Genomic DNA, 12,704 nt, shown 5'->3' with positions numbered 1-12,704 from the left:
AGCAGACACTCTATTGTGTGTTTACTTGTACAAGTCAGTTCAAGTCATGAGCATAGCTGCTGTCACAAAGGCATGACATGGCTTTGAAAGTGGCGGCAGGCGTTGCTGTGATACACCTCAGGTAAAGACACCAGACGCTGCTGGAACCACTTCCCTGTAGTGGCAGAGATCAGATGTATAAGATACAAGATGATTCATTGTTGTGAGGAGAAGAAATACCAGGAATGTGGATGCTTTTAAAATAAAAGAATTCATCATGGGCTGTTTTGCTTCATTAAACTTGGAGCAGTGACTGTGTGCAGACAGCCTCTGACAAAGTCTCATAGATAACTTCTGTCTAAACTTCACTCCAGACAAGCCTTCAATAATTAACTCTTGTCTGCAGGAGCGTCAAACAAAGGCCAAATATGAATCATTCACTCGGACTGTAAGGGTGCAGTCGAGAGCTGCCTTTACAAATATGGAGGGGTTAGGCAGTTTATATTTAAGGGTATGCAGAATTTTTTTACGTTTAAACAACTATCGGATACATTTGATATCTTTCTGTATCAGATATGGAAATGAAACAGTAACAAGATTTATTTCAGTTTGATAGAATTTTGTAAGTTAAACTCTGGCAGAAATCAATAGGAGTAATTTGCTCTTATCTTTCTGAATCACCTCATTATGGACAAATCACGGTGATAGAATTTCATCCTCTCACATCCACACACAAACTCATATTGCTATTTGAGTTTGGAGAAATATGTACCCAGCTCTAAAATCAGCTTAACTTAGAAATAAATAAACTTATTTTGTTTACTAATGCTCTCATAATACTGTACTTAAACTTGCACGTGTAACTAAACTAGTATTAATGTGTAGTTACTGGTTAACTCATGTCACAAAAATTGAACAAATGCAGAATTTAATAAATGTCAGGATTAAATGATTAGTCTAATATAACCTGTTTTATCTTCAATGTTGGTTTGTAGAATTGTCTTCACAGGTAACAGTGACCTGTTTTAGCTCAACACTGCCATCTATTGACAAGAGAGATTAATAGCAGGCTTAATTCAAAGCGATCTCCCAGTTTCTAGTAATCCTTTTGACTTACTTCTCAAATTAGCCATATATTTTGATTTTTCAATGGCTCAAGCAAATTAAACATAATGTGCTGTGTTCTATACACTTGCTTAAGTCTAGTTATTTAGCCACTGTCATCTATTGCAACTGTAATCAGTCTAGTCATTAAAACAAATTAACCTTTGATCACAAATTTAGCATTTGTGATCTACTCCCAGGAAAACAACATGAATCAAAAGAACAGCTGAAATGCACCATCTACTTGAGATTCTCAACACTAAACCATAATTCTTTCTTTAACAAGCATTACTGTACAACAGGGATCTCAAACTGGTCCTTGAGAGTCACTGTCCTGCAGGTTTTAGACGTTTTCCTGCTTCAACACACCTGACTCAAATTAATGGGTCATGGTGCAGAAGTTGCTACAAGCTGTTGAATCCATTTAGTTTGAATCAGGTGTGTTGGAGGAGGAAAACATCTAAGACCTGCAGGACTGTGACTTTTGAGGACCAGAGATTGAGATCCCTGCTGTATTCAGTGCTGGAAAATTCCTCTCAGTTTGACATATCAAACATAAAATTGTCCATCAGTTTTATTCTGCAGAGGGAAATTAAGCCCTGGCCGCCATAGCGCTTCCTCTCCATTGGTGCTGTGGTGTCAGTCCAAATCTAGTCAGTGCAGGAGGGGGGGGGGGGGGGGGGGGGGGGGGGGGCAAAAAAGGAAAGATATACAACTTTTTATGCAGCTGGAACTTTCCATTTCTGAGATTATCATTCTGCAGTTTGCTTCTTATGCTCATATATTCAGCACAGGCAGATTATATGAGCTGCTCTGTGATATTTTAGTGTAAACCTGACTATTATTTGTCTACACAAGGCCCATAGCCACTGGCCTTGCAGTGCATGAGTCTATGTGGTACATTGTCTTTAGTAGCTTGATTGTCTTCATTAGTTGCACCTGTGAACGTCTGAGTAACAGACATGCACAGGCTTAAAGCAGGTATGTACTACTTTTTAACTTTTAGATTAGTATACTGAAGCTAACTAAGTTTGATTTTATCTGGCACTGGAACCTATATACACATTTAATGCTGATAGATTTATCATCCCAATACTAAATTTTTTTATTTTTTACTCAATGTTTGACCTCTTTCTGATACATCCCTGAGATGCATGTGTAATATGTGAACATGATGGGATATGTTTGAGGCACCTATTTTTCCACATCCCTGTTATTGTGAAGATAAACACTCAGTGAAAAGGGTGTAAAAGTGCATATTTTGTTTTCAGGATTTTAAGCTAGACCAAACTAATACTCTTGTGTAATAAAGTAAACATTCAATATTTTTAAGGTGAAAAAAATTCAGAACTTTTCTGCCAGTGCAGCCAGATTTCATGAAACTGTGTAATAAAAAACATGCAATATTGCTGCACAGGGATGACACCTATACATTTAAACCAGCCATTTCGCATGTCCTTTTATGAGCATAAAAAGGTTTAAACTGATATAAATGTGCAAAATGCAGCAAATATGATGTGCTGATTATAAACCATGCCCTTATAATATGTTGACCAGTATAGCTGACAAGACTACACACATTTTTCATTTATATATGATCTTATTGAAACACAAACCAGGTCTTTCTAGTGAATTACTGCATGAAAAGATGCAGCAACGTTATGTCCTATGAAATAGTTGTGACAATTACACTTTGGAGAATCTACAGTTTGGATAATTTAAAGCTGTTTTGAAAAGAAAAAAGCCAAACTTTAATGTCAAAATTGTGTCTATTTTTTATTTTAGATTTAATTTGGTAATCTTGTTTAAGTAAATGTTTATTTATAAAACTTTCAAGATAAAAATCACAAAGTGCATAACAATAAAACACAAAACAGCACAGGTGACATTATGAAACGAGACAGTAAGTAAAAGAATTTGAGGAGGGATAATATGCCACAGAGGCTGTGGTGTGGTAACAGTTGGAGGTCCCCACCATGGAACAAATCAGCTTCAGTGGAGCGGAAAACACCTGTTTGTGTCCTCCTTTTGTCTTCATAAGTTATTTTATAAATATCCAGGTTGAACACACATTTTAAATTAAACCAATCAATAAGTTTTCTAGTTTTAGATAAATCTGGTCTGTAAAGCAAAACAAGCTTAACTGAAATCCACCTTTCAAACATGGTCAGTTTTTTATATATATACCAAATATTGATGTCAAAATATATATGATATTGAGGGAAACAGATTTGTATTTTTGTTTTTTGACAGGTTTGCTACATTTATCATTAAATCCCATTTGGACCCCAGATACAGCTGATAGTGATTAAATTAATATGTTTGCATGCGGTGAAGTGAAAGGGGTCTATGCATTGATGGATGGGCAGAAACATTCCTCCTGTTGTCTGATGAACAGATAGGACTTGGCGAGTGGGTGTGAAGATGAACAGATGAGAGCCGTCAGCTCTGTCTCCATGTGAAGGTCACTCTGAAGCAGGTGCTGACAGCAAGAGCATTTGTTGGTAAACAAATCCATCTTTGCAAAGGTCACCATGTGTTTTGTGGTATTTTGTCCTGCTCTGTCTCTTTATATCCTCTCTTTATCTCCTCGTCTCTCCTCCTTCTCTCTTCCTGCTCTCTGTTTTCTTCTTTGGCTCCAGCCCGACTTACTTTACAGAGAAATGCCTCGTGTCTGTATTTGCCAGGCAGAGAAAGGCACAGACTGCAGCATTAGTAGCATTCAGCAGCGACCAACTTGACTGCACAGCCGCGGGTGGATACATTACAGCTGTCTCTGGACAGCAGCGGGTACACGGCCCAGCATGCCAACAAAGATGGGCACCCACTAACTCCAACTGGCTGCTGTTGGCACTCTGCCTGTACATCACACTCTTACACAAAATGCATCCCTGATGCCAGCCAACACTCATCCTAACGTCAGCTGCACAAGCCATGCAGAAGAGGGGATGTCACAGATTGAGTAGATGTTTACTTCCAATTAGATTTATAAGCAAATGGCCAGCACTTATTTTCAGTGCAAAAAAAACGCCAAAAACAAACAAAAAAAAAAACAAAACAAATAACAAAACACGTGCATTTAAATGTTCTAAAGCAGGGGTCTCCAACTCGTGAGCTACTGTCCTACAGGTTTTAGATGTCTCCTACTACAACACACCTCTGCACAAGCCAGTTAATGACCCAGTGACCTGCAGGACAGTAGCTCACGAAGACCGGAGTTGGAGATCCCTGTTCTAAAGGAAGGTGGTTGCAAATGAACAGGGAATTAGGAATTAATAATTAGGAAAGAAAGTCCAGTCCTCAAGATGTTCTATCCACCTACTTGTAAATGAATCCTTTTTCCAACACACCTGAATCAAATGAATGGCTTGTTACCAGACCTCTGCAGAACTGAATGACATGTGGATGAGAGAATTCAGTCATTTGATTCAGGTGTGTTGGAGAAGAGAGGCATTTAAAAGTTGCAGCATAGTAGCTCATGAGGACTGAAGCTGGGTATCCCTAAGCTGAATAGTTTATTTTGACCCTTAATAGCAATTTTCTGCTCCAGCATTCTGTCAGTATGATACAGTACCATCCACTGTAGCCATAAAGGTTTCCCTATCTTTTTTGCAACTTCAACTTCTGAAGTTTGATATTAATAATGAAGCTTAAGAAACAGGTCTATGTATACAGCTCCAAAGAATGAAAAAGAACAATCATGAAATCAGAAGTAAAAGTGGGAAAGGAAAGTGTTGCTGAAAAGAGGCAGTGAAGGAAACATATTTACTGACATCCATGGGCTGTCACCACTCTGATTAATGGCGGCTGGAATCCCTGCCTGGTGAAAAGGTGTTGTTGGGGTGTAGAGAAAGCCCAGGCGCTGACCCAGAACTAATAGCATTCGACTTGAACAAGCTGTCCAACCTTAGAGAGAAAATTTCTGCTGCCACCGGTGTAGCGTTAGGCCGGAAAGAATGGAAAATAAGATAGTTTAAAAATGGGGTACAAGGTAGGTATGTTAACACCACAACCTTTGAACTTTTTGCACCTGGCCTGACTCCATGGCATAAAATCACTTTGTTCACTCATCATGCTATGTAATGCGCATGTGACAGTTACTTAATTTTTAAGCTATGAATTATTATCTATAACTGTATGACAATGCCATTCATTTATAAATTAAATTTTTAAGTATTTTGTCCTACAGTATAGAACGAACTGTCAAGAAAACCTTGAAAAAACATTAAAATGTTTCAAAGGTCAACAAAGGGCCACAGCATCTTCAAATTCTACCATAGTCAGACATCAAAACTAAGAAAAATGTGCCTGTTGCAACAGTGTGCCTCTTTTGTGTTTTTATTTCCTCCCTAAATGCTAAACTTTTAGCATTTAGGGAAAAATTTATATTGAGGAAATATAAAGAGTAATAATTATTGAAAAAATAAATGTGAACATTTTAAATTGTGTAAATAAAATATTAAACAAATGCAGATTTTTTTTTTATTTAATTTGTGTTCACATGCTCCTTTTAAAAAATTAGCTAAAATAAAACAAACATAAAAAATACATAGCCTGAATGCACACATGGTGGAGAGAAACCTTTGACCAAAGCTGCTACCAATGTCACAGGAGTGCTTTATAAGTCTGTGTTGAACCTTGTTGTTTACACTACTAAGTTTTTGCCAGAGGATGAATGAGCTCATCCTGAGTTGAATCCTGGAACTGATAGACATGATCAGCAACAATACTCAGGTAGGCGGTGGTGTACTAAGATACCCAAAGTATTTATTTATTTAATGCAGAAAAAGATTAAAAGCAATTGGGTGCAACTCGGCAAAAAAAATTATTTTCAGCAGGTTCCTGCTCTGCAGAAACATAGACAGACACACACATCAACAAAGAAAGAACTGTCACACAATCAGAAGAAGAGAGCAGCGGTTGAAGGACCCTGAAGGGCCCACACCAATGGTCATAGCAGCAACTATCCACCAAATGGCAGTTGTGGTTAGTTTTAAACAATCCTGGTAATGTTAATAGTCCTGATGTGATGCAAAATGATGTTTGGTGAGCACATAAAAGAAAGATCTTTGTCTGTAATGGTTCCTAAAGATTGAATGCAGATGGGCATCTGTTGAGCAGGTGGAAATGCAATCCAGTCCCATGACTCCATACAAAGTTGTGAACGGTTGATGCATTTGACAGTGACAGAGCAGAACAGTGTTGAGTCCAGCCTGGTAGCCTGTGTTGTATCTTATATGCTCTGTTATAGAGTCTAGCCACTGGCTCAAGGATTTCATGGCTGTGAGTGTCCAAACAGGTAAACAATATGGCACAGTAGAGAAAATTACTGCATGCAAATACGTCTTAGAAACAGACAGGTGTGATCTGATTTTACCATAGACAAATAATTTTTGGTTCAGTTTTCAGGTAAGGTTTTGTACATGCTCACTGTATGTGAGATGACAATCCAACGTAATCCCCAGGTACTTGTATATATTTACAGTTGGGGAGTTTTTTTTTGTGCAGTGGAAACAGGATGTGATAGGACAGGATGTCTCCTTGGAGTGGAAATACATGCATTCTGTTTTTTTTGTTGTTTTGTTTTTGTTTTTTTTAGTTAGTTGTTAAATTTTTAGTTTGCAGCCACCCATGTAAGGACTGCAGATCTTGAGTTTATTGTTAATTGTGTGAGTATTTGGACCCGATACAACTCCTATTGAACACTCAAGTGGCTCTGATGTTACTGAACCAATTTTACCAATCTGGGTTCTGCTTGTCTATTGCAGATGGTGTCAAATCAAATGAAATAAGTTTATGAGAATTTGGTGATGAACTGTATCAAAAGCCTTCCTAAAATCTATGTATATATCTCCAGTAATATAGCCCTTGTTGAGGGAAGTACGTTTAATGTTCAGTGAATAGGAGCAGACCTGACACAGTTGATCACAGAGGCCAAAAATCAAGCTGGCAGTCACTGAGCAGATTATGAGCTTCCAGATGATCCATTATTTGATTGTATAATTCTTTTTTAAGTAATTTGGAGATGGTTGAAAAAATAGACATTGGACGATAAATGTAAACATTAGTGGGATCATCATTTTAAAATAGGAGTAATTTGAGACGTTTTCCAGATGTCAGGAAATTTTGACTGCCTGATACACAGATTAACTAAATGATGAAAAAGTGGTATGAGAGTATTAGCAGGAGTTTTAAGAAGACTCGTGTTCAGGCTATCAGAAGCATGAGAAACATTTCAAGTATGCAATGTGTTTGATAAATTGTGTAAATTCAGAGAAAGATATCTGTTGAGGTGTATTACTTCATATTGACGGTAAAATTTGAGGAGGGATAAAGTTTTGGGATAACTCTTGTATAGTTCAAATAAAATACTCATTTAAAGAATTAGCAGTTTTTCATGATCAGTGAGAAGAGTACTGGTAATGGAAATTGCTTGATACGATGATGCACACTGAAGGAAACTTGGCTCCTCTTAAGTCAGAGTGCATTTGGGTATGTTCATTTTGTCTTGCATTTCCAACTGTCATCCTTTATAAAATCAGCAATAAATGGCCTAATTTCCTGTCTCTTTAGTCATATAATTTACACGTCAATTGTCTTTCACTCATCCTTCAGAAATTGTCCTTCTGTACTATTTCTTTTAAGCTTGAATTTTTTTTTTTTTTAATTCTGTTTTAATACTTTTTTTTAATCTAATGTTCTTTCTTTCTCTTTTCTCTTTTGTTTTTAATTTTAAATTATACTTCTTATTCTCTGATATTTCAATGATTTTGCAAGGCACTTTGAATTACACTGTTTAGTTGTACTATACAAATAAACTTCCCTTGAGTGTTCAATGTAGCTAAACAAGGTGTCAGTATAATATTATCCTCCTTAAATGTCCACTAAAGTGCTCCCCCCCATAAAAAGGAAAAAAAAAAGAAAAAGGACTTGCGTCAAATAATCTGCACTACTGCTTGCCAGGAACATCATCCTGCTGAGGTTGTTATTGCTGAGGGCAACAGAAAGCCCAACAGCTGGGACATAATGAAGCTTTCAGGCACTTGTTCTCCCATCATGTAGCGCCAGCCCCTGTCTGCTTCCACCAGATGTTCCGTGTTTCCCCTCCAAAAATCTCGGCTGCCAAAATGAGGACAATCGCGAGCAATGCGGGAACCAGCTAACTCCAAAGTCGATTCACGATTATAGGGTGATAGCTGGGTTAATTGCTTGTTTCGTGTTTGCTGGGTGATGCCCTGTCACTTGGTTGTCGTCTTTTTTGTGATGAGAAAATCAGTTTGACTGTAACTAGAGCTGATATCAGTCTTCCTGGTCCACAGTAAGTTGAGAGTAGATAAATGTGAGTTTACTGATTTATTTTCGGAGATAAGGGTAGTTCTAACAGGAAATAGAATGTCATTTGAATGTTGATTTATGTGTCACCTTAAATCTGCAAAAAATGGGAAATACATTTTAAAGTGATCTAAATATCAAAATGTTATCAAAGTTTTTTAATAGAAAGTTTGTGGCATTTTATAGTATTGAGTTGACTATTTTCAAACCATAATACTGTAGACCGCATTTCAACCCTACACATGCATTACAGTAGTGTAATAAGAACTTCGTAGCAAAAAACATGGAATGGAATTAACTGCAGGTTTCCATAGCAACAGTTAGCTACTACAGCCTTTGACTGCTGACTTGTTATTGTTGTTAAACAAGAGTTAAATGGATGTACATTAAGCTTCCTTGTTGCTTGTGGTAAATGAATGAAAATCTATTGTTTATTTTTACTATAGGCTACCTCTATGTTGTTTGATCTTGTTTGATTAGTTGTCAGTCTTTTAAACATAATTTCTGGTTAAGTATTGCTAGCACTAGTTGTACAAACAAACAGAAAACGCTACACAAACAATAATAAGCCAAAGTTTTTAAGTTACCAGTTAGATAAAGTATAAACCATTTATTTTCTATTAATTCTTTTATTTAATTTTACTTTAACCAATTTTAATAACCACCAGAGTGATCGGATCAACTTCCAGTGGTATTCTCTGAGGAGATTGGCTACATCTAATGTATAAGTAAAGTATTGTAAAGTTTATTTATAAAGCGTTTTTCACAGATAAAAATCACAAAGTGCTGTACATAAACTGGATGTCATAAGTTATCAAGATGACTTACAACCAGCTTACACGGTCACTTTGTGTGGCTGCATTCTTCTTGTGACAACAACAAAGAACTTCTCAGAATATCATCACCACAGTTTTAGGTTCCAAATGGGAAAGTCTGAGCAAAGGTGGGTAAAAGTTGGGAAACTGAATTCTGAGACTTTATTTATGACCCAAGTTTGACAACTTATTTCCAGATTGCTTAATGTTTACAAATTAATAAAAGGTTCAAGAAAAGATCATGGTTTGGTTTAAAAATATCTTTCTTCACAACGTTAATCCTGAGTGTGGAAAACTAAAACTAGAAACTTTTTTTTCTGCCTTGATTTGTGGGGTCATGACAAAGCAGCAATATGTGACACCAACGGAGTGAGACTAAGCTTCTTCATACATGAGTAAGAGAATGGTGAGGACTGTGTGGTATTTGCCATAATTGTGAATTTTGTGTGACTATTTGTGTGTAAGTGTGAGTACACATGCCATGTTGTGATGTGTTTTCTGTTAATTACATCCTCTAATCTACCCCTTGCCTGTGGAATTATGTTGCAGACTAACTGATTTAACTGAGACTACATGTTTTTACATGTGTAATTAATTGATATCATATCACGTATGCTTCACTCAGTTTCTGCTAAGCTGGTAGTAGTCAAACCCAATTTTCATTTAGGCAAATGAAGAAATCTCTATGGGCCATCTTGTCACTGATCAATGCACTTTTAGATGTTTAGCATCTGGCAAGCCACTGGAAATGGGATACTATGGCAACATTGTGTTGCCATCCTCCTCCCGTCATTAGCTTTCACCATTGCCCCGGGGTTCATAATGCTGTTAGCTTACATAGAGATGCAGTAAAGTGGTTGTATATGACATTTCGTAGCGCCTGCTATGCAGCCTGCTTGTCCTCTTTCATGGACACCACAGGGAAATAAGACATAAGAACAGAGGCTTGATGACATGAGGTTTAACAGACATCATTTAATTTGGGAGTTTGTCAAATACAAAGCAACACATAAGCTTATTAAAAAAGCTTTATTTCAGTGCCGTCACTTCAATTGCGTATAGAAAAAAAAACGCGATAAAATTATTTGACATTTTGCAAGTTTGCCTACACAAGCACTTACGCATTTCCATTCTCTCTTTTGCAGATTAATCCAACATCTTTCTCTCATAGCATCAGTATGTGGCACAAAAGGTTTAACAGAGAAATTGAAACTTGCACTATTGCTGCATTAGTTTTAATCGAATGTGCAGTCAAAATGATTAGCCACAATGACGGAAATTATGTAGTTGTAATTACAAACAGATGGAAGGGTTTATTTCCACTTAAGGCGACAGTGTGCATGGGCAATGCAGTGTGAACAAGAATAATTAAGAAGTTAAAGTCCTATTTTTTCCAAGTTGTGTTTAAATAATCAAGAGTATGTACATTTATTTAAAATTAACTATATGAATTCTTTGCCAAAAGCATTCATTACCATCCAGCCTTGAGGTTGTAAAGATAGAAATGTTTTTTTTTTAATCCTTTTTTGTGTTTTTAAATGTACTAAAATCTTATTGTTTGCTAGTGGGAAGCAGCATGTAAAGACCTCACTGCCTACTGATGACTCATTGAGAAGACAACTAACTGAGTTGTACAGTTCTGTTTTTAGTTTCTCTCAAGAGAACACTAGTTTTATTGACAACCATTACACTACTAATATTGGTGGTAAATATGGGGCAAAGGGTATTGAATATCTATTGGCTGCCATTGATTTTATTTGTCTTTTTTTGCAACAAAAATATTAAACTGTTTCCATTTAACTACAATCAGCTAGTTTCCAAACTTTGATTTGGACTAATGTGTGTATAAGAAGTCAGGACCTGAATCTGTATGAATGTGGTTTTATTCCTCACCAGTCCACAACAGGTGGAGTTGTTTGCTGTTCACTTTTTGTACAACAGAGGTCACTAGAAGCTGCTGGTGGCCCATCCTCTTCATCAGTGTCCCACTCAGTCTCCCACTGAGTACTGTAAGCTGAAGCTCCCAAAATATGCTGCAGTTGTGAAAGTCTTTCTTTAAGCAACCATTAACAAACAGCCTGTGCCTCATTTCCACCCTTTCTGATTCAGCAAACCTTCAAGCGCTAGCGTGCTTTATTTATGCTGCTGGATTTAACTCATGACAGTTTTGCTGAGGGGAAAAAAAGTTTCTCCTCCCCATCATCCCCATGTTTCCCTTATTGATTGTGGCGCTACTTTGAAGTGAAACTGCATCAGAAGTGTCAGTTAGATAAATCACTGTTAGTCCAACCTGGGGGGGGGGGGGGGGGGGGGGGGGGGGATGCAAATCCAAGTGGATCAAATAAATACAGATGTTGAGTAATTACTTGTATTCCCACGGAACGTATTGTGGGCATGTTAAAGATGCCAGGGATCAGCTGGCTTTCCCACAAGCAGCTTTTATCAATTTTAACATGAACAGAAACAAGGTGGGTCACAGCCCATGTGGCTTTTTGGTGAATCATGAGTTATCCAACATGCAAGTAAGACAGTGAAATATCTGCTGTGTACGTATTTGTTATCCATTTACCCCTAAGTGTATACTATTAATTATTTAGTGACTATTTCCATTGTATCATTAATGTACATGCTATTATTGACCTATTAAACTAGCTTTGTACTGTTTGGAGCTATGACAGGACACATTTCAACACCAGCTTTTAGACATAACATTTTTTCTTTTCCATACATTAATTCAACTAGTTTGAGGGTTCTGGGTTTATTTTGTTCTTTTATTGTGTCATCATGCATGGTTAAGGGAGTTGTGGTAACACAATAGTACATGAAAAGTCAATGCACACCAAATTCCACACCTACTCAGCTATTATTGTTTCGTACCAAAAGCCAGGTCAATGTATTTTCCAACAGCACTAAGGATGGATCAAGCTGAGTATGTTGATGGTCCTTAAAAATGGGCTTGCTTTAGAGCAGGGGTGTCCAAAGTCGGTCCTCGAGGGCCGCTGTCCTGCAGGATTGTGGCCCTCTAGGACCGGAGCTGGACACCCCTGCTTTAGAGTGTTGTAGTTTCAGGTTGGAAATTCAGTTCTAACCAATCACTGTCTCTCAGCAATCTGTTTGTGCTCTTTGGTATGAATTTAATTCAACATCATGTTCAAGACAAGGAACAAACAACACTGTTCCTTCATAGAAAGGGGCTCTTGTTTCCACTTCTATTTTGGTATTTGGTCCTTGGTACTTTGTGAGGTTTACATGCCTAATACAACTTGTTTGTAGTTAGGGAAAACCTCTCAGCTTGGCTATAAGGTAAGGACAAGAATTTGAGTTAAGGAGTGATGAGTTTCATCTTGGCCCTGTGGTGTACTGGTGACCTTCCCTGCCTCTTGCCTGATAGCAGCTGGGATAGGCTCCAGCCATCACATGACCCTTCATTGGAATAAGTGAATATAGTCAGTGGATAGATGGATGGTGATTAGT

The sequence above is a fragment of the Melanotaenia boesemani genome, chromosome 1 (assembly GCF_017639745.1).
Source record: "Melanotaenia boesemani isolate fMelBoe1 chromosome 1, fMelBoe1.pri, whole genome shotgun sequence".
In the NCBI taxonomy this organism is placed as follows: Eukaryota; Metazoa; Chordata; class Actinopteri; order Atheriniformes; family Melanotaeniidae; genus Melanotaenia; species Melanotaenia boesemani.
This window is presented reverse-complemented; position numbering follows the sequence as displayed.